This window comes from Equus caballus, chromosome 29, assembly GCF_041296265.1.
Source record: "Equus caballus isolate H_3958 breed thoroughbred chromosome 29, TB-T2T, whole genome shotgun sequence".
Lineage (NCBI taxonomy): Eukaryota > Metazoa > Chordata > Mammalia > Perissodactyla > Equidae > Equus > Equus caballus.
In genome coordinates this window covers 12,819,121-12,846,766 of record NC_091712.1, presented here as the reverse complement: position 1 = coordinate 12,846,766, position 27,646 = coordinate 12,819,121, and positions in this window count along the sequence as shown.

Genomic DNA, 27,646 nt, shown 5'->3' with positions numbered 1-27,646 from the left:
CACTCAAGGTTTGTTGAATAAATTTTTTAAAACAAAGGTTTGGTTATAAGCATTGTGCGAGTCTCAGTATTAAATGGAACATAATTTAAATGAAATTTAGGGTAGGCTTTTGTTTGCTTGTTTGTTTTTTGTATTCTGATTGTAAAACTGTGTTTTGAAAGAGCTGGACGTGAAGTAAATGCATCCTCATCTGCTCGCATACAGACTTGTTCCCCTCAATGAAGCTGTACGTGGGGGATTGTGGGGTGGGGTGCGAGGTCAGCGAGCTAAGCATTGTTGGAGCCAAAGTTCAGAAACTGGGATCCAGAACAATTTCTTATGTGATGAGGGCATTTAGAGGCCCTTGCCTTATAGAATATGTTGTGGAAAATGACTTTATTCTGGTCCAAACACCATGCTCACCTCCAACGCAAAATTTTACTCAGTTTCCTCCATTTAGAATGTTCTCTTTCTTTTCAAATTCTATCCATTCAACAAGGCCTGGTTTAAAAATGTCAGCCGTCTTTGACTATTTCCCCCCATGCTCATCGTCTTCTTTACACGCCTACACTTAGCTTGCCTTTAGTATTTGTGTCATACCCGTATTTTCTACTTGGTCATGTATGTAAACCTAGTCCTCACCGCAAAATTCTTACATCAGTGATGGTGACAATATCCTTTCATTTCTTTCTCAGCAACTCATTACTTAGTGTAGCTACCCAAATACTACTAAGACAACCTGCACGAATTTCCAGCTAATTGTGCAGTAACTGGTAGCGTGGATTTGGAAGCTTTTACAGCAATCTGACATTGCCACAGTACTTTTGCTACATTTTACAAAAAGTAATGAGCCTTTCCTACGGGTAGTTTGAGAAGCACCACTGAAGACAAAAACGATGATACTTCAAAAATACTAACTCGATTATCCTGAAAGAAATAAGTAAACTAGATATTTATCATGTGGTGTACTTCACATAAAAAGGCAATAATTAAATAACAATAATTCAGATCCATGGTAAAATTAAAGAGTATGAGTTTTCTAAGCCTGGCTAATTCTTTCACAAAATGTTGATTTACATAAGTGCTTCCCTGTTAATGGATATGTTTACTTTTGTAAAATCTTAAGAAAATCATATTTGAAAATTCTTATCTCTACCTCAAAAGTACTTTTTCTGCTGGTACCTCTGGCTATAGTTAACATGTATTAATTCTCAACTTGTACTTTTGAAATTCTAGCCACCTTTAAAGGTGCAAAAGTTCCATCCTGTAGAATGTTTATGAAAATAGTTTCTTCTCTTCTCTTATTGTATTATTATATTATGCCTTAATTTGTGGTAATTTGTGAATATGTCATATTTCCCTTAAGCTTCTTAAGGTCAAGATAATTTATTATGATTTTGTATATTCCTTAACGTCTTGCCCAGAATAGGTGCTCCATAAATGCTTGCTAAATTAACAGCATTAAGCAAAACAGTGTCATTTCTGCTATTAATGATGAGAGACTCTACATTAGCAGGGCAGGAATTCTGAGACATTTGTCTAATATGCACTTTCAAAATGACTAGCCAGCTTTAGAACTAGAGACCATGGGAAAGGTACTGGGTGACATCATTGGATGACCTTGGCTTAACTCATACATACTCCAACCACATGGATACAGATCAGAGAGTCTCTGAGTTGGAAGGGGCCATAGACGTCAGCTAGACTAACAGTCAAACCAGGAAAAATATCCCAAGGAATACTTGGAAGATGTATTGAGCTCTTGAAAGTTAAGCATCTTAATGGTAGTTGCTTAAGAAAAATGCCACCTCACAAAAGAATACTCCTAACCACTACTACAAAAACAATGCTTTTGAAAAAAGAAGATACACTGGTTTGTACACATTTTCAAATATTTAAAAGTGACGAAAGCTTGATATGTGGTCCTAAATGTTTCTGTAAGATCTTCAACTTCTCTTAGTCTGAGTCATAAATGTATTCCCTAAGCAAGTGACTTGAAGATTTTCATCATGCCTGCCTCCTCCGTACCCTCCCTCAACTGAGGGTGATAACCCTATGATCTACGATGGCACAGTAGACCCTGGCTGCAGTACCTTGTTGATGTAGCTAGGAACAAAATCACTTTAGGGTCGGCCCCCAGATGTCTTCCTCTGAGTCTCTGCTTTCATATGAAGTTTCTGAGAAAGCAGAAAGAAAAAAATGCAGGAAAAAATATATGGTCCCTTAAGAATACAGACCTGCTGTGCACAGATGCATACAACTGTGGATAGAGTTCAACATTTTGCAGGAATTTTCCACATGGTTTATATGACCTAATTTAACAGACTGTTTTTAGACTCCCTGTTTCTAATTTACGTCTATATTCTTCACTTAAAGTTAAGGGAATAGTCATGTGAGCAGTGAAGGATGCATCTTTATTTCATTTTTTCTCCTGTATTCTCTGATTGCTGCCATAAACAGCAATGATATTGCACAGTGACCTGAAGCTGGACATACTATACACTCAGCAAAAGAATTTCCCATGTTTGTCTCAGCAGCCCATTCAATGATCTAAAATTTGATAAAGAGAAAAATAGAAACACATGTCAAACACAATAGTCAAGGTATTTGAAAGTGAAAGTAGAAAAGTCTTGATTGATTCAGACTGTCAAGGTTACATTACACATATAATTTATGATATTCCTCTATAATCTCTGTTTATAGAGTATATCTATGTAACCACCTCTATCACTCAGAATTATGCTCCATTGAAAGTAATGGAAAACTCTCAAAATAATAATGAATTAAACAAGTTAGTGTATTTCTTGCTCACATAAAGCTAGACAGTAAGTTGACCATCAGGTTTGGTGTGGCAACTCCATTTCATGAGTTATCAGGAGCCCACACTCCTCCAGATCTACTCAGATTTGGCTCATTTACTCATGGTCGAATACGGCTGCTAGAGCTTCAGGAAGCACAACTGCAAACTCCAGGACATCACAGACAGACAACAATTCTGCCCATATCTTACTTTCCAAAATTTATTTCCATGGCCACATTGAGCTGCAAGGGAGACTGAGAAACATAGTCTTTACTTGGATGGTAGTCTTAGCTGAAAATGTGGGCTCTGATTACTAAGAAAAAAGGGGACAATAAGTTTTAGAAAGAAACTAGGAATCCTTGACACACATAAACCCTTACTGTAATAGAAATGATCCCTTTTAAAGGAATTCTTTTATATTAGCGAGAAAAAACATAGGGAATCCAACAGAAGAGTGGGCAAAGCATATGAATAGGTATTTCAAGAAGGAAAAATGCCAATGGATTAAAAAATACATGAAAAAAGTTCAACAAAATTTGTGATCAGATAAATGACACAAAATAACACTTTACAGACATTGATAAATTTTAGAAATTTGCATCATGCCAAATGTTAGTGAAAATGCAGGTAGACAATGTTCAAGTTTTATCTGAAGGATGGAGATTCATTTGGATGTCATTTTCTTAGTACTTATTAAAATAATTATGAATATAGTTTATGTCCCAACCATCACATCCTGGGTATATTTCCCAAAAAAATAGGCACAGATGTCTACAAGAGGACATTTTCAATGATCTTATTTGCAGCATTTTTGTTTTGCAAATTGTACTAAATTTAGTTGCCTATTTCTTGGAGATTCTATGCTTAAGACATGATACATCTTCTGCACATAATTTTATGAGGTACTATGGTCATATAAAAACATATTTTATATGAAATCTATATGTGTATGTGTATATACATGAAGCACCACAGGTTGGCCTTAAAAATGGTATTGAGTGAATATATTAAGCATATTTTAAGAATTGGATAAGTGTCTCTACAGAGTATTATGTATATATAAATATATACACGCAAAAACACAGCTGTATATATTTTTCAGAGACATGTACATCTCCAAGGACATACATCAGACATATAAGAGTAAAATCTTCTGTAGGAAAATTAGAAAGTTTAAGTGAGGATAGAAGTGGAGGAAAATAAACAAATAAAGTAGAGAAAAAGGAGCAGGGACCGCCAAGGATCAATGACAACCTGAGGAGAAGATTAACTCAACTCCGTGGACTATTTTTCTCACCCATGCAGTTTACCTACAGAAGGGTGAAGAGAGAAAAAGATCAATTAGAGAGGTATAAGGTGGAATCAAATAAGGATGTATTGCTAAGAAAATAAATGTCAGAATCAGAAAGATGAAGGAGTTTGAATACTGTAATCCTCAACATCTAACTGAATTTGGGATTCTTAATTTGGGTGAATGGACAAGCAGTGTAGATTTTGGACACATAAGATATTTTATGGAAAAGTTAATAAGGTCAGTTTAGAAAAGTTAATAAGGTCAGTTTAGATAGGATGAGGTTGAGGTGCCAATAATAGTAAGCACACGGAAATGCCAAGTAGATGCTTGAATTTTAGTGTCTGTTGATGAGGAAGGGAGGGAAGTTCTGAAGACATATATTGGAGAGTTATCATTATGGAGATGATGAGATCACTTACAAAGAGCATAGAAGTTCATGAGAGAAGTGAGTCAGAAACACAATCTCAACAGGAACCAAAAATTAAGGGATAAGCAGAGATTAAGGAGATAGCAAATAAAACAGGAAGACAGCAAAAAGAATTGCTGAAGGAGAAAGAGGATGATTGGGAACTCTAAGGTACAGTGATTTGAGGTAATCATAGCATCAGTTTGTAAGAGCTGAGGGAGGAAAGCATTCCAAGGAATACTGGGAGGACTTGTAGAGTCACCAATAAGCAGAGGATTGAAAAGCGATCCTTGAAGTAGTCATTATGACTGACTTGATATCAAATAACTCAACATGTCCCAAAGCAGCCAGACCATCTGTCTGCAGCAAACCTGCACAGGGACTCTGCAATTTTTTGCCAAAAATTTTGTTTCATTTAAAATAGTTTCAACTGCAAATAACAGAAAGTTCAACTAGAAGAGTTTAAAAATAAAGATATCTATTATATCACATGACATGAATGCTGGAAGTAAAAGATTGGTTAATTCAGTGGCTCCACAGCATCACTAAGGAATCAAGTACTTTCAACCTTCTGCTCTGCTATTCAGTACATGTTGACGTGTTCTCTGAGGCTGCCTCCATCCTGGCTCCAAGGTGGTACAGCAGTTGCATCATCACATGCAGAGAGAAATAAAAATGTCAGGGGAAGAAAGGAGGGTATCTCTTCGCATATGCCTTCCTTCATTAAGGAAAACCTCTCTCAGAAGTCCTCAGCCAATTTCTCTTATGTCTCATTGGGCAAATTATATCACATAGTCATGCTAAACGCAGCCAATGAGAAGAAGAATGAGGTGGCTATGCTTGCTTTGGACTAATTATGACCCACTGAAAGCCCCTCCTCTGGGCTAGCCCATCCTGCTGTGAAGGACACAGCCATGAACACTTAGTGCTGGGAAATCCAATCTGGGTTTCCATTGGTACCATAAAGTGGTGAGAACATCCATGGGTAGGAAACCAACAGTGCCTTCCACACACAGGGTATGGAAAATATATCGAGCCTACTTCTTCCTTTCTTTATATTAATGTCTTATCACCAGTACAAATAGTACATCTATAAAACAGGCAAAGAAAGCATTCAACAAAACATTTTATCATGTGAAAACTGACCTTGCCAACACCATCTTACTTATTTACAGCATATAAACAACACTAGAATTTAAAGAGAACAGCATGATTAGGTTTATACCATAGTACCTCTTGGCAAAACCAGCATATCCTTAAACATTTCAATGATTTAGTTACATTTAAAAAGACAATAAGCTCTGGGAGCTTGAATGCACAACATTGTGAAAGTAGTTAACAATGCTCTATTACATACTTCAAAGTTGTTAGGAGACTAGATTTTAAAATTTTCTCACCACACACACAAGAAGATAACTATGTGACATGATGGAGGTGTTGGTTATGGCTATGGTGATAATCATATTGCAATATATAAATGTATCAAGTAAACACATTGTACACCTTAAACTTGCACAATGTTATATGTCAATTATATCCCAATTTTTTGAAAATGCCAATAGTACAAATTATCTGCTCTCTCTAATTGCATTTCATAGTAGACTTAGCAAGAATAGATATGACTAGTGAAATAAATGATTTAATCAAAAGAGAAAATAGTTGGATGTGCTTGACCAAGATCCTCTTGGCTCTGGAGGACAGAGGAAAACAGGGCCAAACACCAGAAAGGGAACTCACTGAACACAAACATCACTCTCTTCTTGTCTACATCCTGACATCTTATCCATATCCCTGCCCATCTGACGTCTCAGGCTGGACCAACTGTCCCCGTTCTAAAACACTCCCCAGAGATATAGCTAAAGATTTAGACAGTTGTAGAGCATTTTGTGGAGAATAACAAGTTATAAACCAGGAAACAACATTTAAATTGAAGAAGTAAGCTGAATGTGGTACCAAAACCATTTTTAACCACATATGCCTAATCAGCAAATGTGGAAACGTGAGTTGAGCAGAAGCCTGTGTTTATAACATTGGGTAGGAAATAAAACTACTTTAATTATTTATTTGTCTCAAGTTATAGAGTGATAAACTAATCTCTGAAACCTGAGAAATCAAAAAACCACATAAGACAGTTTGCTTAAGATAACATCAGGTGGTTCCTTAACTTACGAAAGTATCTTCTTTATAGATACATTGCCAGAGGCTCAGGTGACATATGCTCAAAATGTATTTTTTCTTCAGCTGAAATTCAGATTTAATGGAAGTCCTGTATCTTGCTACATCTAGCAACCCTATTTATACAGGAGAAAGCTTACATTAGAGTGGCCTTCATACAGAAAACTTTTGGAATTAAATTCACGAATGTTTTAGGGGTCAAAGTTCGTCAAAAGTGAATACTACTTGGTAAATAAATACACATGTAATTATGAACTGAATTAATTTGTTGCCTTTAGTAATGTTTGACCAGTACCTCAAATTAAATTGTGTTTATTTTTGTTCTCTTAAATCCTATCGTTTTGAGGTAACGTGAAATCACGGATTCTGGGTAATTCATAGTTTGTTACACAGTGATAGCACTTAAGAGTCTGGTCCTTAGCTAGTTAGAAGTGGTTGGAGGTCCGTGTGCTGCTGAAGCAAGCACAGGTGGTTGAAGGGAACAGTCAGTTTAGGGTGTGAATCAGAGGTATAGACTATTTTGTTTGAAATGCCCAGAATTTCAAGTATGTTCTAGATATGTCTTTCTCAAACTTGGCTGTGCGTCAGACTTATCCAGGAGTGCTTTTTGGCAATACTGTTTTCCAGGCACTGCCCTACAGAATCAGAAAGGCAGGGTAGGTATTCAGGAACTGCACTCTGGAAGATTTCTAAGCATTATTTCCAAAGGCCTCATTGACAAATGCATTGCATACCGTGCTGTCGCTTCCCACGCGAAGTTCTTCCATCTTGTGCGTGCATGTTCTGCTGTAGCTGCTAAAGTGCTGAGGTTTTCGAAATGCTGCATTGTCCTTCTCTTTTGGTCATCACCTTCAGTGAAAACTGGAATTTGTCTGTTGTACTTACTGTCCTGGTGATGGGCTTTCCCTGTGACGCACTTCAAATATGTAAGTGCCTACTACCTATCAGCTGGCTGGAATGTGAAGAAAACATAATAAGTAAGAAAGCCTCCTATTCAAGTAGCTAAAAGACTTGTATGTTCTAGATGGAATTAGAAAATTTCACAAATTATTATAATATGAGCTAGAATAAGAAAGTAGCATAAGATAGATGTAATTCAAATTCAATAGGACTGAAAATGAAGGAAATTATATCAAGTTGCATAAAGATAAATATTTGAGATAAGCCTTCAAGATAGGTAGGACTTAGGGATGGAAATGTGGAGATATCATTACTACTTGATAAATAGTTTTATTCAAAGATCCTCAACATAACACATTGTCAAGAGAAGAAGGAGCAGGAGGGCAAAATGCATGGACTGTGAATACGCGTTATAAAGAGTGCGCTGTAAAAACGCTTTATAAAGTGTGCTCTGGTAGTTATGTAGGTGGCTTATTTTCAAGGATGAGGGAAGTTAAAACTGAGAATAAGTGTGTGGTTTGGATTTGATATAGACATCTCCTGTCCACTTGATTCTTTGGTCCATTTTTTTTTCCTTTTTTTCTTGTCCAGTTTCCTTCTTGTTCACTGAATATTAACATGTAGGAAAAAGTCTCTCTGGGTCAGTGTCTGTACAGAGGGTCATTCTAATGTCCCACCCTCTGTGCAGGCGTTCAGTTCCTGACTGAAATCTGCTGTGACCCACGTGCTTTACACAGCCTGTGCCCCATCACCTCAGGAAACGTGGGCTTGGACACTGGAATTCCTTCCTGGACAACGGAGCACAGAGTATGATTTCACTGAATACACTGGATATTTAGCGATGGCAAAGAGGAGAGGACATGCGGAAACAAGAGTGAAGTCTTTGCTCCCCCACAGCTGGGCTGACAAGCATGCACAGGAGAGAGAGAGAACAAGCTTTCAGATGGGGGAGAGAGAACGAGCCTTCAGATGGGGGCTGTGTGGGTGGAAACCAGACAACAGAAATGCTAGCAGCTCAGGAAGCTACAAACAACAAACAAAAAATAAAACCTGTTCTGCTCACTGCAATGATTCCAAGCCCATTTTGGTAGGTTGAAGTGTTTGCACACATCCCAACAGATCACTCAGCCTACCAGTTCTTGCTTTGAGTCATTCTAATAACTTCAATAACACAGGAATAATTCTAAGTGATTCTGTTTGGGTAAAAGGCAAGAAGAACAACACCTCTTCAAGCCCAAGGCAAAGTTCATTAACTAAGGCAGGGTTTTTGCAAATACATGCCTTTCATGGTACTAAAGGTTTGCCTGATTTTTTGCTACCACAGTAAATGGGCATATCTTATGCAAAATGTTCAGTGGAGACTGCCAATGAGAGTCATCTAAGCCAAAATAAACCTTTTTTTACTCCCAAGGGCTGATTTGCTTGTGGGAACTATGCAGTTGCTGTCTTACTAAGTGAACAGCTCTAGCAGTCAATAGATGATAGACTGTTGAGAAGCCAGAGATTTGAAAATGTATGAAAAAGGAAAAGATTCTGCATGGAGAATATGAGACTTAACGACCTTCGAGAATAGCATTTGGGGAGTCAATGAAGACAGGATTAAGTAGAACAGCCTGGAACTCTGTACAAAACCACAGTATGCTTTTGTGGATGGGAAATTCAATTTGTCTGGTCATTTGCCAGTGCTCTGTGTGCTGTTTTGTTTAACAAAGAGCTAAAAAGGCCAAATTCAGTTCAAAGGAAATACTATGACCATTCATGCAACAACATAAGTTTACACTGTCTGGACAAGATTTAGCATACTCTAAGGGAAAAGAGGCTTAAAAAAGAATTCATTAAATCTTTATCTTAAGTATTCTGTTTAAAATAACATACAAATAATAGCATGCCAAGTGAACAACTAAGGAAAAGTAAAAGTATTATGTTTTTCTGTTAGAAATGGATTATGACCAAAAAACACTGCACTATATTGTTAAAAGGCCCTCAAAACATGTTTCAGAGTGCAAAGAAAAGAATCAGGAAAAATCTCTGCTTATAAATACCCACTAGACATTCCCACATATAGGAAAATTCATCCCTGAAGTCTTGCATAAACAGGATCCATATACACAGGAAGATCAACCAGTAAGTTGCTGAAGTACAAGGATAGAAAGACAGCCACAGCAACAGTCCACACATTTATGAGGACAAGATTACGGTATCAGAATTAGCCCTTCCTCCCTGAAGTTGCCCAGTCATCTACTCTGCCTCTTCACCACATCTGAGCTGTTGTTAGACTTGCACTTGAAATACGTCTTTAAGTATGTCTAAAGATGAAAAAGAAGTTCCAAGCAACCCCAAGGACAAGAAACATGGATTGAACTCTCTACATGGCTTTAATACTTTGTGGACTTCTGTCTGTATCTTCTGGGAGTACAGAGATTTTGTGATGGCTAGTGGTACAGAAGTTCCAGAATTTTCAATAAAATTATGAGTTTGTTGATTTAGTTTAGTTTTGCTTTGTCCTCTCACCCCCAGTGGTGACATATTATGTAAAACAGCACCTTCAGTGAGATGGGGGACACGCATCTATTCCTTGAATGAGTTTTCAGATTCTGCTTTATCTGATTGAATTATGACTTTCATATTTTATTAGCCATTTCCAATAGATTTTAGTCAAATATAAATTATAAGAAGAATAACCCCTGCTCTCCCAAGCATCTTCTCAAAAGGATCTCATTGTCTATTATCAATTTAATGTAAAATTATTTTAGCTGGATCAGCCAGAAAGAACATGCACTAGAAGAAAAAATAAGAATTGAAATAACAGTTTTGAAAATAATAATACCATTAAAATAATAGTAACTAAAATTTATTGAAAATTTACCATTACCTAGGCATGATACTAGCATATTTACATGTATTATCTAATTTAACTAGCAATTATTTGGCAGAATTTAACATCATTTTTAAATTGCTCTTCTATCAACAAATTAAACTGGCAATTTGATCTTATTTTTCCCAGCTGAATTAGATGCATTTATTATTATATTATTTTTATTGTCATAAATTTAAGGTGTACAATGAGCCGATTTGATGGACTTAAATATTGCACTATAATCACCACCATAGTGTTAGTTAACATCCTCATCACATCATATATTTACCATTTCTTTTTTGTGGTGAGAACATTTAAGATCTAATCTCTTAGCAACTTTGAAGTGTATAACGCAGTATTGTTGACTGTAATCAATACGGTGTGCATTAGCCCTTCAGAACTAATTTTTATCCACGCTGTCAGTTTGTAGCCTACATCAACATCTCCCCAGTCTCCCCAGCCCCCAGCACTGGTAACCACCATTCTACTCTCTATGAGTTTAGATTTTTAGATTTCACATATAAGTGATATCATAAGCATTTGTCTTTCCCTGTCTGACTTATCTCACTTAGCATACAGCCCTCAAGGTCACTCTATGTTGTCATAATGTCAGGATTTCTTTCTTTCTCATGGCTGGACGATATTTAATTGTATGTTGTGCATGTGTGTGTATATATATATATATATATATATATATATATATATATATATATATACATATATATGCCACATCCTATTTATTCACTCACCCATTGGTGGATGCTTAGTTGTTTCCGTGTCTTGGATATTATGAAAAATGCTGCAATGAACGTGGAGGTGCACATTTCTTTTCAACATCCTGTTTTCACTTCATATTGATATATACCCAAAAATGGGGCTGCTGGAGCATATAAAAATATAGTTTAAAGACTGTTTTTTGAGGAAATTCCATACTGTTTTTCACTAGGGGCTTAAGAAATTTACCTTCGCACCAATGTATACAAGGGATCCCTTTTCTCCACATCTTTGCCAACACTTTATCTCTTGTCTTCTTGAATAGCCATTCTAACAGATGTGAGGGGATATCTCACTGTCATTTTGATTTGCATTTTCCTGACGATTAGTAACACTGAGCACCTTTTCACGTACCTGTTGGCTATTTGGATGTCTTCTTAAGAAAAATGTCTATTCACTTCCTTTGCCCATTTTTGAATTGGTTGGTTGTTTTCTTGCTATTGAGTTATATGAGTTTTTGATATATTTTGGAAATTAACCCCTTAGCAGATATATGATTGCCAAATATTTTCTCCCATTCTGAAAGTTTTCTTTTTATTTTGTTGATTGTTTCCCTCGTTGTGAAGCTTTCTAATTTGATGTAGTCCCACTAGTTGAGTTTTTATTTTTTTCTTGTGCTTTTGGAGTCACACTCAAAAATTTATTGCCAAGACCAATGTCAGGGAGCTTCTTCTATGTTTTCTTCCAGGAGTTTTATGGTATCAGGTATTACATTTAATCCATTTTGAGTTAATTTTTCTGAGTGGTGTAAGATAGAGGTCCTATTTCATTTTCCTAACTGTGGTTATCCAGTTTTCCAAACACCATTTATTGAAGAGACTATCTTTTCCCCATAGAGTATTCTCAGTTTCCTTGTCATATATTAGTTGACCATATGAGTTTATTCCTGGCCTCTCTATTCTATTCCATTAGTATATGCGTCTATTTTTATGCTAGTACCATACTGTTTTAATTCCTATAGCTTCATAGCGTAGTGTGAAATCAAGAAATTTGCTGCTTCTGGCTTTGTTCTTCTTTCTCAGGATTGCTTTGGCTATTCAAGATCTTTTGTAGTTCCATACAAATTTTAGAATTGTTTTCCTACTTTTGTGCAAAATGTCATTGGAATGTTGACAGCAATTGCATTGAATGTACAGATGGCTTTGGGTACCATGGATTTTTTAACAATATTAATTTTTCTGATCTATGAACACAGGATACCTTTCCATTTCTTTGTGTCTTCTTCAATATCTCCCATTAAAGTCCTGTAGTTTTTATTGTACAGATCTTTAACTTCCTTGGTTAAATATATTTCTGTGTGTTTTTGATGCTATTGTGAACGGGTTAGTTTTATTTATTTCTTTTTCAGATATTTCATTATTAGTATATAGAAACACAACTGGTTTCTATATGTTAAGTTTGTATCCTACACTGCTACTGAATTCATTGATTAGTTCCAACAGTTCTTGGTTGAGTCTTTAGGATTTTCTATATATAAGAAAATATATATATATATATATATATATATATATATATATATATATATATAAGATCAGGAGGATGGGACAGGAAGTCATCAACAAGTCAAAAATGAAAGTTCACTGGCAGAAAGTAAAAGTTTAGGTGATGATGGCCTCTCATGGGTTGAGCTGTAGCATTTTCCCCAATGGCTAGGCTTTTTGCTGAGCAAGAAGAAAGTCTTTCTTCCTCCTGCTGGAGCAGTAAAGCAGTTGCACTTTTTGTTTGGGAATGCAAGGTAGTCTTTTCCTGTTAGGTTCTGTAGCTGATTTTGTAATTAACTGATGCTGTAATTTATATCTTCCTTTTTACGATATTTGATGTCTTCTTTTTTGAGATAGCTCACAACAAGTGGTAGGGCATGAGAGTTCTCTCTACAGGTCTTCTTGACTCTAATTTTAGTTTAGGTTCCTTTACTTTAATAGTCCTATCTGGCTTTGATATCAGGGTAATTCTGGCCTCATAAAATGACTTTGGGAGCATTTCCTCCTCTTCTACTTTTGGAAGATTTTGAGAAAAATTGTTGTTAATTCTTCTTTGAATGTTTGATAGAATTCACCAGTGAAACCATCTGGTCCTGGGCTTCTCTGGGTTGGGAGGTTTTTGATTACTGATTCCGTCTCCTTACTCATTATTGATCTGCTCAGATTTTCTATTTTTTCATGATTCACTCTAGGTAAGTTTTATGTTTCTAGGAATTCATCCATTTCTTCTAGACTTTGTAATTTGTCGGCATATAATTTTTTATGGTGGTCTCTTATGATTCTTTTGTAGTATCAGTTGTAATGTCTCCTCTTTCATTTCTGATTTTGAGTCTTTTTTTTTCTTAGCCAAAAGTTTGTCAATTTTATCTTTTAAAAAAAAGCTCTTAGTTTTGTTAATCTTTTCTATTGTTTTTTCTCTTCCCTTTTTCATTTATTTCTACTCTTATCTTTGTTATTTCTATCCTTCTGTTAACTTTGGGCTTAGTTCAGTGTCCCTTTTCAGTTCCTTGAGGTGTAAAATTTAGGTTGTTTATTTTAGTTTTTTTCCTTAATATATGTTTTTATTGTCATAACACTCCTCTAAAAATTGCTTTTCCAGCATCCTATACTGGTGTGTTGTATTTCTATTTTTATTTGTTTTAAGATTCTTTTATTCCTTCTTTGACCCAGTGGTTATTATTCAGTAATGTGTTGTTTAGTTTCCATGTTTACAAATTTTCCAGGTTTACTCTTGTTGTTGATTACTAGTTTCATATTATTATGATCAAAAAAGATACTTGATATGATTTCAGTCTTCTTAAATTTGCTAAGACTTGTTTAGTGGCCTTTTATCCAATGTATCCTGGAGAATGTTCTGTGTGCACTTGAGAAGAACATGTATTCTGCTGCTGTTAGATGGAATGTCCTACCTATGTCTGTTAGGTCCAGTTGTTCTAATGTATGGGTTCAAGTCCAACATTTCCTTTGTTGATTTTCTGTCTGGATGATCTTTCTATTGTTGAAAGTGGGATAATGAAATCTCCTACTACTATTGTTTTGTTATCTATTTCCCCCTTCATATTTGTTAGTCTTTGCTTAATATATTTAGGTGCTCCAAAGTTGGATGCATATATATTTATGATTGTTATATGCTCTTGATGAGTAGAGCCCTTCATCTTTGTATAATGACCTTCTATATCTCTTGTTACCGTTTTTGCTTAGTCTCTTCTGTCTGATATAAGTACAGTTGTCCCTGCTTTCTTTTGGTTTCTGCTTGCATGAAATATTTTTTCCATAATTTCACTTTGAGTCTATGTGTATCTTTAAAGCTGATGTGTGTCTCTTGTAGGCAGCGTACAGTTGAGTCCTGTTTTTCTAACCATCCAGCCACTCTGTGCCTTTTGATTGAAGAATTCAATCTATTTATATATATATTAATTATTGATACGTAAAGATTTACTAATAACATCCTATTAATTCTTTTCTGGATGCTTTGTAGTTCTTTTGTTCCTTTGCTCCTCTTTTGCTGTCTTCCTTTGTGGATTATTCATGTTTCACGATGGTATGCTCTGAGTTCCCTCTCTTTATCCTTTTTGAATCTACTATGGGTTTTTGCTTTGTGGTTACCATCAGGCTTACATAAAACATCTTATAGATAAAACAGTCAATTGTAAGCTATTAGCAAATTATCTTCCATAGCTTACAAAAACTCTACCCTTTTACTCCCTCCCCCTTATGTTTTTGATGTCATAATTCACCTCTTTTTATATTGTGTATTCCTTAACAAATTATAGTAGGTATGGTAATTTTTAATAGTCTTTTCCTTTCACCTTTATACTATGTTAATTGTTAAGTGTTTAACACCATTATATTACAAAATTAGAGTTTTCTAAATATGACTGTTTATTTACCCTTACCAGTGTGTTCTATATGTGTGTTTAATATGTTTTCATGTTACTAATTAGCATCTTTTCATTTCATCTTTAAGAACTTTTTTCAGCATTTCTTGTAAGGCACGTCTAGTGGTGATGAGCTCCTTTAGCTTTTATTTTTCTGGGGAAAATCTTTATTTCTTCTTCATTTCTAAAGGATAACTTTGCTGGATCGAGTATTCTTGGCTGGTAATTTTTTAGTTTCACCACTTTGAATATATCATTTCCTTCTTTCTTGGCCTGTACAGTTTCTCCTGAGAATTCCACTGATAATCTAATGGGGGTTCCATTGTAGATTACAATCTTCTTTTCTCTTAATGCATTTAGGATTCTTTCTTTGTCTTTGATTTTTGACAGTTTCATTATAATATCTCTTGGAGAAGGTTGTTTTGAATTGAGATAATAGGATGCTCTATTAGCGTCATTAACTTGATGTCCAAGTTTTCACAGATTTGGCAAGTTTGTAGCTATTACTTCTTTAAAAAAAAGCTCACTGCCCCCTTCTCTCTCTCTTCTTCTAGAAATCTAATGATTCTGTGTCTCATCAACCATATTGACTTTCTTTGCTATTTTTCATTCCTTTTTCTTTGTTTCCCTCTGACTCAGTTATTTCAAAGTTCCTACCCTTTAGTGCACTAATACTGTCTTCTATTTGGTCTATGCTGCTATTGATACTCTCTGTTGCATTCTTCATTTCAGTCACTGAATTCTTCAGGTCCAGAGTTTCTGTTGTTTCTTCTTTATGATATATAACTCTTTGTTAAACTTCTTCTTTTGTTAGTGTATTGTTTTCCTGATTTTATTGAATTGTTTTTCTGTGTTTTCTTGTAGTTCATTGAGTTTCTTCAAAATTGCTATTTTGTATTTTTTATCAGGTAAATCACAGAATTCTGTGTCTTTGATTTAGATTATTGAGGAAATATTGAGATTTTTTTGGTGATGTTGTCTCCTTGATTCTCCATGTTCCTTGGCATTTCTCATTGCTGTTTTCACATTTGAATTAGCAGTCACCTCCTCCAATCTTTACTAGTTGCCCTCAGGTCAGAGATACGGTTCGTTGGTCCTGCTTTTATCTGGAGCTTTCTCTGACCTTGTATGGATAAATCTCTTCCATGCTACTTACTCCCCCTTATGGCATAATTCTTAAGGTTGTATGTCTTCTCTAAATCTTACAAGCAACCAGGCAGGCTGCTAAACACCTCTTTTTTTCCCCAGAAGGTATCACTACAGCTCAGGTTTGTGGTTCTCCCTTGCTAACAGACCCTGGACTGTTTTCTGAATAAACTGCCTGTCCACTGGAGCTTTCTATCACCTTTGCACTCAGGAGCATGCACAAGGAGCTGGCTGCATAGTGGGTTTAATGCTTGGTGCACTGGGGGTTGGGGGGTACCCACAAGCCAGGTGCAGTGGATCTTTGTGTAAGGTTTACCCAGTGTCTTGTGGGCAGTCTTCCTGCTGGAATCCTGAAAGCATTCAGCAGGAACTGCATCTTTTTAATGCCCTATGATATTCTTATTTACCTCTTTCCATATTTTCTCCCTCTCCCTAGTCATGGAGGTCTGCATGGATACTCTGGGTACTGTGGGAAAGAAGTGGGTTTCTCTAGCATTGTCCCACAGCTGGGAAGTTGGGCACTCACTTGCCACTCCCCACTTCCTCACAGCAGAGTTTACCATCAGCTCATTCAGCCCAGTGCTGTTCTGCCTTAGGGAGGGGCAGCACTGGCAAAGTTCCTCTTACCTTTTCCAGTGTGTCCAAACTCATTTTGTTTTTTGGTTTTTTTGGGGTTTTTCCCCACTGGAGAGCTGGAATCTTAGTTGTTAAAAGGAGGGACATTGTGCTACCACAATGCTGACATTACTCCTTTATATCTGTTATCTCAGTTTTATGAATTTTGATGTACTCAGGTCTTCATTGCAGGTGCTCTCCAAGTATGGAAAACTCCACATCTCTCCATTTGTCATTACTACAACTTTGTTTTTGTTGTTGTTTGTTTACTAGGAAAGATAACCCATAGTTTAGGACTACGAGATAATTTTTTGTGGATTTCTGTCCTGAAAAAAGTTTTGTTTCTTCATAATAATACAAAAGCATTTATCAGACAATATCTGATATCAGGTATCAAATATTATCAATATTATATATCAGCTTTTATATCCTAAAGCCAAATTACCACCCAATTTAATTCCAGATTTCTAAAATATCTTTGTCCTTTCTCTAAATGATTTGAATATTTTTTGCAAAATCCTAATTTGAACTACCCGATTATGTCTTCTTCTGGGCCACCTCAAAATTCTTGGGCAAGAATTATAAAAAATTTAAAACAGAGAATAATATGAATGGCTAAGATATAAATACATGAAAAATGTATTGATACCAATTATAATGAAGCAATTAAAACCTTAGACTACAGTAAGGTAGTTTACATATTAATAAATTTGAAAACTTCACCATGTACACATGAAAATGTGGGGGAAAAGACCTGTGTGTGATTGACGGGAGCATAACTTGGGGCAGCCTCTGTGGACGATAACTTGACAGTTTCAAGGCTGTGACTGTACCTACCTTTGATGCAGTAATTCTTCATTGCAGCACTGTGTAAAATACAAAAAAAATAAACAATGTTTATGCAAGGCCACTTCTTGAGGCATTAATCTATGCATCTCTTCTTTGCTTGTCCTTCATCCCTCTTCCTTCATTTCTGCGGGAGTTAGACTTTGTAATTTCTTGTCTGAGTTCTCTGGGCAGAGAAGGAAGCTGGAAGAAGCCTCCAGAATACAAAGGCTTTCAAGTCCTTTGAGACTATTCAAAGTAGAACACTAAGTGTCCTGAACACAACAGTGTACAGGAAGAGCTTTGGAAATAAAGGGTGTTCCTGAACTGGAAAAGGGATCAGTGGGTCAAGATGGTGCCCCCTCCCTCAGCACCTGGAAGTGCCATATGGGGGTGAGGGAGGGTGGCTGCTTTGTCCCTGGTGTTCAGGATCAACCCTCAGAGAGAGGATTCTCAGCCTGCAAGAGTATGTCCTGCTCCACATCTGGTGCAAAAGCAGCAGAAACCTCACAACTGAAGAGACCAAAAGAACAGGGACAACTCACCTTCAGTTAGTGATCAGATTTAATTTTTCACCAGCCTGGTTGGAATTACGTTGATTTGAAGGAAATAATAATTTTTTTTAAATGTACTTGATTTTCATATACTGGAGTATACACACATGAGTTTGCATGCTAGAACTTATTTTGTCTATGTGGCTTAAATTTGAGGACTAGAGACTAATTAAATTGTTGAAATAGTACCAGAAAGGAATACTCTGCCACTTGTAAGATCCAAATGGTACATCTACACTTGTTGATAGGAAAAGTATCCAAGGTCCCATGATCAGTGAAAAAGCAAGGTGCAAGATTTGATGAATATAACATGCACACACCCCTCTATATCCATTGATATGCTTGACATAATCGTATGCTAATCATATAATAATTGTATGATAATTAGTAGAAAACAACATTCATTCTAATGCAAACATGTGGACCTTATAGATTGGTGCTTCCTGCCCTCTGGTGGCCATTTCTCAAAATGCAGACAAGGCTGTGTGAATGTGAGGGTTGAAAACTATTAATACAACCCAAGCGTGTGAATCATGCTCCAAATTCTAATTATTTGAGGAGGCTGAGAAATCCTCTCACTCAATTTACCTATTTTAATTTTGCTACATAATCACAATATCTCTATTTCATAGGTTCCTTGAGATTACTGACTTATAAAACTGAATTTTGGCATCTCCTGGTGTTTGACTTAAATATTAAATTATCCATAGCTATTGTAATTTTCTGTAAAATGTTTGTAAGTATAATATAATCTGAGACCCATAAATGTCTCATAAGGCATGCTTTTGACATAAATTAAATTAATTAAATGCTTTAATATGTACTTACTGTGTTTCCTACGGTTAAGTAAGTCCTTTATATACTCTTATTCTTCAGAACCACACTTTGCAGTGTGTGGACTATATACTATACAATTTGAATTTCACAGGGAAATACAATGATGCTGAGGGTGGCTAAATTAACTTTGTAACTGTCAGACCAAGGACTTGACAAACAACCTGACTCCTGATTTTGTGCTTGTCTTTCCTTTTTCTTTCCAAATCCACATAGTTAGTTGTAAATAGATTTTAAATTATTTTACCAGAATAAATTATTAGTGTGTATCTTGTAAAGTGTTATATAACATCTGACTTTTGTTGGTGTCAACACTTATTTATCATATTTTTCATATACTAATATATGTCAGCCTCAAAAATCTGGGTTCTTCTATCAAGTTTAAGTACCAGGCTCTGTGATTGTAAAGAAGCTGAGTTTTCAGAATATCTAAAAAAGAGATTTTTCATTTTTTAACTGAGGAATTTAGAAGCAAGAAGTAGTGCTTATTATCCGTTTAATTCTAGGTCCTAAATAGATGCTTGTGGGACACGAAAAAGTGTATCTTGTGAAATAGTTATTCTGTACAGAATTAAAGAGTATGATATCAGATAAAAATGGTTATTACCTTCAAAAAGGATTTGCCATTACCATAGAACTCCAGACTACACTTTCTTAGAGTTCCATGTCTAAAATAGCTCTTTAAAGCTCCCTGAGCGTTCTGCTTATAGCCACCATCAAGTGGTTTCTGATTCAGCTATTAGTCATCTCCAGAGCTCGCATCATTCAAGCCGATGTTCCATCCCTCCCCTGAATTCCTATGACAGTTGGCTTATGCTGCTCATACGGCACTGACTTCACACAGCCAGTACAATAAGAACCATAGAACAACCCCTAAGAATTAAAGAAAAGGAATCGCTTTATGAGAGTTAAGCAAGTAAAATTCATACATAATGGTCAAGATTAGCTGCTGTAAAATAACCAGAGAATGTCTGGAAGTGTGTGACTCTTCACAGGATCAAAATGACTTGAATGAATTCTCAGGGGCAGATCAGACATTCAGCTATAAATAGACAAGCTCAAATCTGGCCACTTTACTAAATCTTGTACGAGAAATGTATTAGAAGAACTGATTTGATGCTAATTTAACAATAATAGCTATGCAAAATGCTTAAAATCCAACTGTTCTAAGTTCATTACGTGTTTTAGTTAAAGCAATTCTTACAACAGTCCCAGGAGAGGTGAGTTCCTATTATCCACACTTTCATGACAAAGAGAGTGAGGCACAGAGAAGCCCAGGATTCCAGTCTAGTGAATGAGGGAGCGGGATTCAAACTGGAGGGCCAGGGTCTGCATGCTTAAGCACCACGTGAGACTGCCTCATGTAACATGGTCTGCCCTCCTTGCTGTAAGCTCGGGAGGAGGGGAAATACCGTCCATCCAGCATCTGTCATAATTCCTGTGTTGCTGTAGGCTCTTCACGTTAAATGTGTGTTTATTGGAGAGAAGAAGTATTCGGAAAGCAGGGATTTTCCATTATTCATTTGACACAGTACTCTCTTGGAAAGAAAGGCCCAGATTTGGGGGAAAAGGAAGTATTCTTTTATTATTCGTCAGTTATTTATTATGCATGTAGTGCGAAACACATCTGGTGCTAGGTAAAAATAATACAGAGACAAAATACACAATTCCTGCCCTCAAGGGCCTTATACTTCTCAGGATAACGAGCAAAGTCTATACAAATAAAATCCTTATAGCAAGGTGACTTCTATATTAATCTTAAATGGACATGGACCTAATAACGGAACTTCAAAATATATGAATCCAAAGTTGGTAGAACTGTAAAAGGGAAATAGATCCACAGCCATAGTTGGAGATTTCAGCATGCCTCTCAGTAACAGATAGAACAAGCAGACAGAAAACCAGTAAGCACAGAGAAGATCTGAACAACTGTATCCACCAACTGGAAGTCATGGGCGTGTGTAGAGCTCTATGCCCACACAAAGCAGATTATGCACCCTCCTCAGGAACACTTGGAACATTCACCAAAAGTGACCATATTCTCGTCCATAAAATGAGTTTAAGTATGTTTAAAAGGATTGAAATCTTACAACATCTGCACTTCTCCTGGGTGGGAAGACTCTGCAATTTGGGTGCAGGTTGAAAGAACTAAGAAGAGACAAACTTGTATTCAAGGATGACAGCCGGTAAATATTTGCAATTATAGATGCATCTGAGCTAAACAATGTCAAAAAAGATGCAGAGGAGTGGAAGATTGTGAGGAAAATAAAGATGTAATGATTGTAGGGAATAAGGGATACATATGAGTTAAAAATCTTTCTCTGGTTTCTGGCTGTGGAAATTGACTTGATGATGATTCAATTTCTCAATAAGAAAAATACAAGACAAAAATAAAAATTTGCAATGAATCTACATGTCTATCTGCCTCTATGTGTGTCTGTGTGTGTGTGTGCATTTGCAGAGATGTGATTGGTTTAGCTGTTGTGTCTTGTTTGTTCAAGAGAATATCAGTGTGAACATAATAAAATATCTCTCCTAGAAAAGTATATTTCAAAGTCAATTGCATACAGGTGGTAGACAGACCCAGAGTTGTGAGTGAAGGGTTAGGAGGGAGAAAATGACCAGATAGGGCCCCTGAACAACTCTATCAACATGATCATCTAAGGGATGAGTAGAAGATGAGAAGCTTGAACAGTTACAGTGAAGAAAATCCAGTCGAAAGTGGATAGCAGGTCATTTCTGGACAATTTAGGTGATGATGATGGGATAGAAAACCAGAGACATGGTTTTCTGGGGAGAGAAAACATGAAGACCCATCAGGGCCAGGTTAGAGGATCTGAGAAGTCTCCACAGGATTTGGTAAAGGATGCTCTTACCCAGTTGGTGTGTGACAAGGAGGAGGAAGGCTACCCTTGCTGTTGTTCACTCTTTTCAGAATGGGAGGAGGCAGGGATGGTATCATAACAAAGGTCAAGCACACTCAGGACTCTAGCTAAAGGGCAATATGGCTGTGACGGTTGAGCCAAAGGGTCTTTAACACTGAAACAAATGGTATCCACAAGGGGACATAATGCTTTGAGGAACAATGTTTGTTTATTGAGCCCAAAAGGCAGCCTCTGGAAATAGAAAATGAATGCTATTGAGGAGCTCCAGTCTGCCCTAATGCCTCCCTCTGCCTCCACCCCTGCCTGAGATGCTTTTAAATAAAGTTCAATGAACTGGGGAACCTCAGAGAGGGAGAGGACTAGATACTCAACCATTACTGTTTGTTGTGACTTCATTAGTCTCCAGGATGCTGAACTTTCAGTGCTAAAATCAGGAAAGTCCGAGGCAAACCTGTATGAGTTGCTCACTCTAGAAACTCATTCTTTTATGACTGTGCTGGATACAGACTTCCAAATCACCATCTTACCTTGTCCTTGTGCTGTGTGTAGGGGTGGTTGTGCTGAGGGCACAAACAAAGTTCCTTGAGCCCAGGTTCTCTCTGGTGCATAGGGAGGAGATGACATTGATCTCAGGGTCAAAGGAAGAAAAAATGCCTCCCTGGCTACTCCACCACAGGCTAGCTTCTGCTGCCCCCTTTGAATTCTCAGAACTCTTAGCCAGGAGATATGCTCTCCTGTGACTAGCATGGTCTCTAATGTGCAGGAGTCAAATCCTTGGTCTGTATTTCTGTGGGAGGAGAAGAACCATCTGAATTCAACTAATAAGTTCTGAGAAAATCCCATAGTGAAAGAAAAATTTTAGCGAATTATAAATATATAACTAGAATAGTACTATATCTATTGATGAAATTGAATTTGCAGTGAAAAACCTTTAAAAAAAGCAGACTCCAGGCCCAGAAGTCTTCACTCGTGAATCCTACCAAATATTTAAGGAAGAAATAATAAAAATTCTACAAGATTCTTTCCACAGTAAATAAGAGGAGTAGAACCATCTTACCTCATTTTATGAGTCCGGCATTAACCAGAAATCCAAATCAGATAAAAATATTACAAGAAAATGGAACTGCAGACCAATAACCTTCATGAATATAAGCAAAAACATACTCGACAAAATAATAACAAAGTGAAACCAGCCATATGCAGAAACGGAAATGTGTCGTGACCAAGTGGAATTTATTTTAAAAATGGAAGGCTTCTTCAATATTCAAAAAGCAGTGCAGTAAGTAAGATTAAAATATTAAAAAAGAAAAAGCAGGGGCTGGACAAGTGGCATAGTGGTTAAGTTTCCGCACTCTGCTTCAGCAGCCCAGGGTTTGTGGGTTCAGATCCCCAGTGCAGACCTGGCACCTCTCACCAAGCCATGCTGTGGTGTTATCTAACATAAAATAGAGAAAGATTCACACAGATGTTAGCTCAGCAACAATCTTCCTCAAAAAAGAAAGAAAGAAAAAGTATATGATTCTCTCACTAAATGTGGAAAAAACATTTTGCGTAATTTAATATTCATTCATTCAATAGAAGAAGATTTCCTAAATCTGTTCAAAAGATCTACAAAACATCTACAGTTAACATTATACTCATTGATGAAAGACTGAATTCTTTCTTTCTAAAGTCAAAAATTACATTGAAATGTCTCATCTTACCACTCTTATTTGCCATCATAAACAGAGAAATAAGGGAAGAAAATGAAATAAAGAATGTATATATTACCAAAAACACAATGAAACTGCCTCTATTCACAGGCGGGATTGTCTAAATAGAAAACCCAAAGCAATCAACAAAAAAGCTTCTAGAATTAATAAGGTAGACTAACAATTCAGTATTTAAAAATCAACTGTATTAGGAGTGAACAATTAGAAATTGAAATTTAGAAAGGGTACTGTTTTCAGTACCAGCAAAACCCATAAAATTGTTATGTATAAATCTAAAAGTTATGTGCATAATCTGTCGTCGAAATGACAACACATTGATGGGAGAAACCCTGAGAAAGAAGACAGACCCCAAGGATAAATAAACATGGAGGCATCCTCTGTTTGGAGCTGGAAGAGTAAATAAGGTCATTATGTCAATTCTCCCCAAATTAATTTATAGGTTTAATATAATTTGAATCCAAATCACAGCAGTATGTTTTGTAAAAGCTTACAAGATGTTCTAAAATTCTATGCAAAGTCAAAGGAATAAAATAGCCCAAACAATTTTTAAAAAGGGGGAAAAAAGTCGGAGGATTCACACTGCCTGACTTCCGATCTTACTGTAAAATTATAATATTCAAGTCAATGTGGTATTAGCAAAAGAATACATGCATACATTAGTAGAGCTAAAAAGATAGTCAAGAAAGAAAATATAATACGCATTGTGAATTGATTTTCTGCAAATTTGCCAAAGCAATTGCGTTGGGGAAGAAACGCCATTTCAACAAATGGTGCTAGGGACCTCCATATGCAAAATATTTTAACTATGACCTTACAATGAAAGCTAATTCAAAATCAATCATAAATGTTAATGTTAAAAATGTTTAAAATTTTAAGAAGGAAACACTTTACGACATCAAGAAAGATTTCTTAGATATAACACTGAAAGCATTATTCTCAAAAGAAGAAAAATAAGTTAGAATTAATTGAAATTATGAACTTCTGTCTTTTAAAAGACACTGTTAATAAAATGAAACAAAGCAAGCCACAGACTAAGAGAAGATATTAGGAAAACATATATTTAATAAAGAATTTGTATTCGTAATATATAAAAAACTCAAACATTTTTTAGAATGACCAAAAAATACGGCCTGACTATACTAGTATTGGCCCAGGTAAAGATGCTGAGCAAATAGAATTCTCATACGTTACTGGTGAGAATACAAATAGTGCAGTCACTTTGCAAAATAAGCGAGTTTATTTGTAATTGCTGAAAACTGAAAGTACATAATGTGGCATTTCTATCGTCGTACATTTACTCCTCAGCTACTTCTCATTCTTCATTTTGCTAGAAATCTTTTCATGATAAATACATTGCGAATAGTGACCAAGAAAGGATTTTGAATATTAAAAAATTTGAGTTTAAACTTCTGAAAATCAGTGACACTGTACTCTTCAGCGCTTTTTTTTTTTTTTTTTTACTCCTATGCACTTTCCCATTCTTTTAAAAATCAAAGTCTACATTAACCCTGGGAGCTCAGTTCTTTCATTTCATCTAAATATAGTAAAGTTCAGGAAAATTTTAAAACACATTTACCAAAAGCGTGCTTCAACTTTTACATGATCTTTCAGCAGAGCTAAATTCAAGACATAATTATTTTCTTTAAAAATTCAGTTAGCTCAACGTACCCTCACCAGACAGTGAATCTGCTGGAGCCTTGATCTTGGATGCCCCTGCCTCTAGAACTGTGATAAATAAATTTCTGATGTTTATAAACTACCAAGTTTATAGTATTTTTATACAGCAGCCAGAATCTCTATCTGAAGACACTTTTTCTGGAATTAGTTTGATTTAGAAATATAGGCAAGCAAGTCATGGAAACGTCAGAAGCTTAGCTAAACTGTGAAAACAAAATACTACATTAAAGGATTTTCTAAGGGTGAAATATTAGCTTTTCAAGCAAGCTTTTCATTTCCACGTGTAGAGCATCAGGCTGATAAAGGCTGCGCCTCCCACACCACGAGGTGAGACACCCTCGGCCGTCCCTGCAGGACACCCTTTCAGCTGCACATCTGAAACTCTACATGCAGGGGAGATTGACCACATTATTCACAAAATGTCTCAAAATTGATGCTCCAATTTAGCGTGTTGTAGCCTATTTCATTAAATTTTTGTCAACTTTATTGAGCCATAACTTACATACAATGAAATGGATACATTGAAAGTATACTGTTCCATGAACACTTTCGCCACCCCAAAAAGTTACCTCAGGCTTCTTCCAGCTTCAACCCCAGGCAACTGCTTATCTTCTTTTAATCTCCATAGCTGGGTTCTACCAACTCAGCAGCTACAAATAAATGTACTCATGCGATATATATTCTTTGGTTTCTGGCTCACTTTTCTCAGCATATTTTTGAGATTCATCCTTGTTGTTGCATATGTGTAGTCTGCTCTCTTTCATTTTTGAGTAGTGCCCAATTGTATAAATATACTGCAATGCATTTATCCATTTGCTTATAGATGAACCATTAAGTTTTCTTCAGTTTGGAATCATGTACAAGTCTTGCTATGTACAAGTCTTTTTCTAGATATATGCTTTATTTCTTTTTGGTAAATAACTATGAGTGGAATTGCTGGGCTATATTACTAATTTCCCAATAGCAGTGTATGAAATAACCAGTTGCTTATTATCCTAACCAACAATTAATATTGTTAATCTTTTAATTTTCAACATTATATTGGTTGTTAATTGTTATCATGTTACGGTTTTAATTTGCATTTTCATGATTACTAAGGATATTGAGTATCTTTTTATGGGCATCCTATTGTGAAATAGTGCTTGTTCAAATCTTTTGCCCATTTTTTATTAACTTGTTTGTCCTCCTGTTATTGTATTGTAGGAATTGTTTGTATATGGTAGATAAATATCCTTTATGATATATTTATCTTATATATAGCATCTTCTCTGAATTGATGAATTGTAATTTTGTTTCCTTAATGATGTCTTCAGAAAAGCATATATTTTTAATTTTTATGATGCACGATTTGCCACTTAAAAAAATTTACAGTTTGTGCTCCTTATGCCCTATGTTTTCTTTAAGAAGTGTTACAGTTTTAGCTAATACAATTACAGCTATGATCCATTTCAAATGAAATTAATGAAGAGTGTGAGGTAGAGGGTAAAGGCAATTGCTTTTCATGTGGATATGTAGGTGTTAGGGTATCAATTGTTGAAAATCTTTTCTCTTCTCATTGAAATATATTTGTGTCATTTAAACAAAAAATCAATTGACCATATCCATGTGAATATTTTTCTGGATTTTTTTCTGTCTCATTAATCTATAGTTTTAAATTTACACCACTCTGAACAGTCTTAAAGTAAGTCTTGAGAAAAATATAAAGTCCCCAAATTTTATTTTGATTTTGAATTATTTCTGCTATTCTAGGTCCTCTGAATATTCATACAAATTTGGAATCAACTCGTCAGTTTCTACAAAAGGAATATTTGCCAGGATATGGATTGGGTTTGCATTTAATTTACAGAGGAATTTGGAGAGAAATGGCATCTTATTGATACCATTCTCAAGGCATTTCTTTCTATTTTTTCAGATTTTCTTTAATTTCTCTCAATTTTATATTACATTTTTCAGCATAGATATCTTCCATAATTTTGTTAAATCTCTAAGTATTTTATGATTTTAATACCTTTTTTAAAAAATGTGTTTTTTAGGTGAGTTTTACTTTTACAACAAAATTGAGAGGAAGGTAAGAGATTTCCCAGATAATCCCTGCCCCCACCATGCACGGCCTCCCCCATTGTCAACATCAATCACCTGAGTGGTACATTTGTTACAATTGATAAAACTATATTGACACATCATTTCATCTAAAATTCATAGTTTATATTATGGTTCACTTTTGCTGTCACACATCCTATGTATTTGGAGAAATGTATGATGACTTACTTCCATCACTATAAGATCATGCAGTGTATTGTCATGTCAACGAAAATAATCCATAACCAATCTATAAATGAAAATTTGGGTGAGTT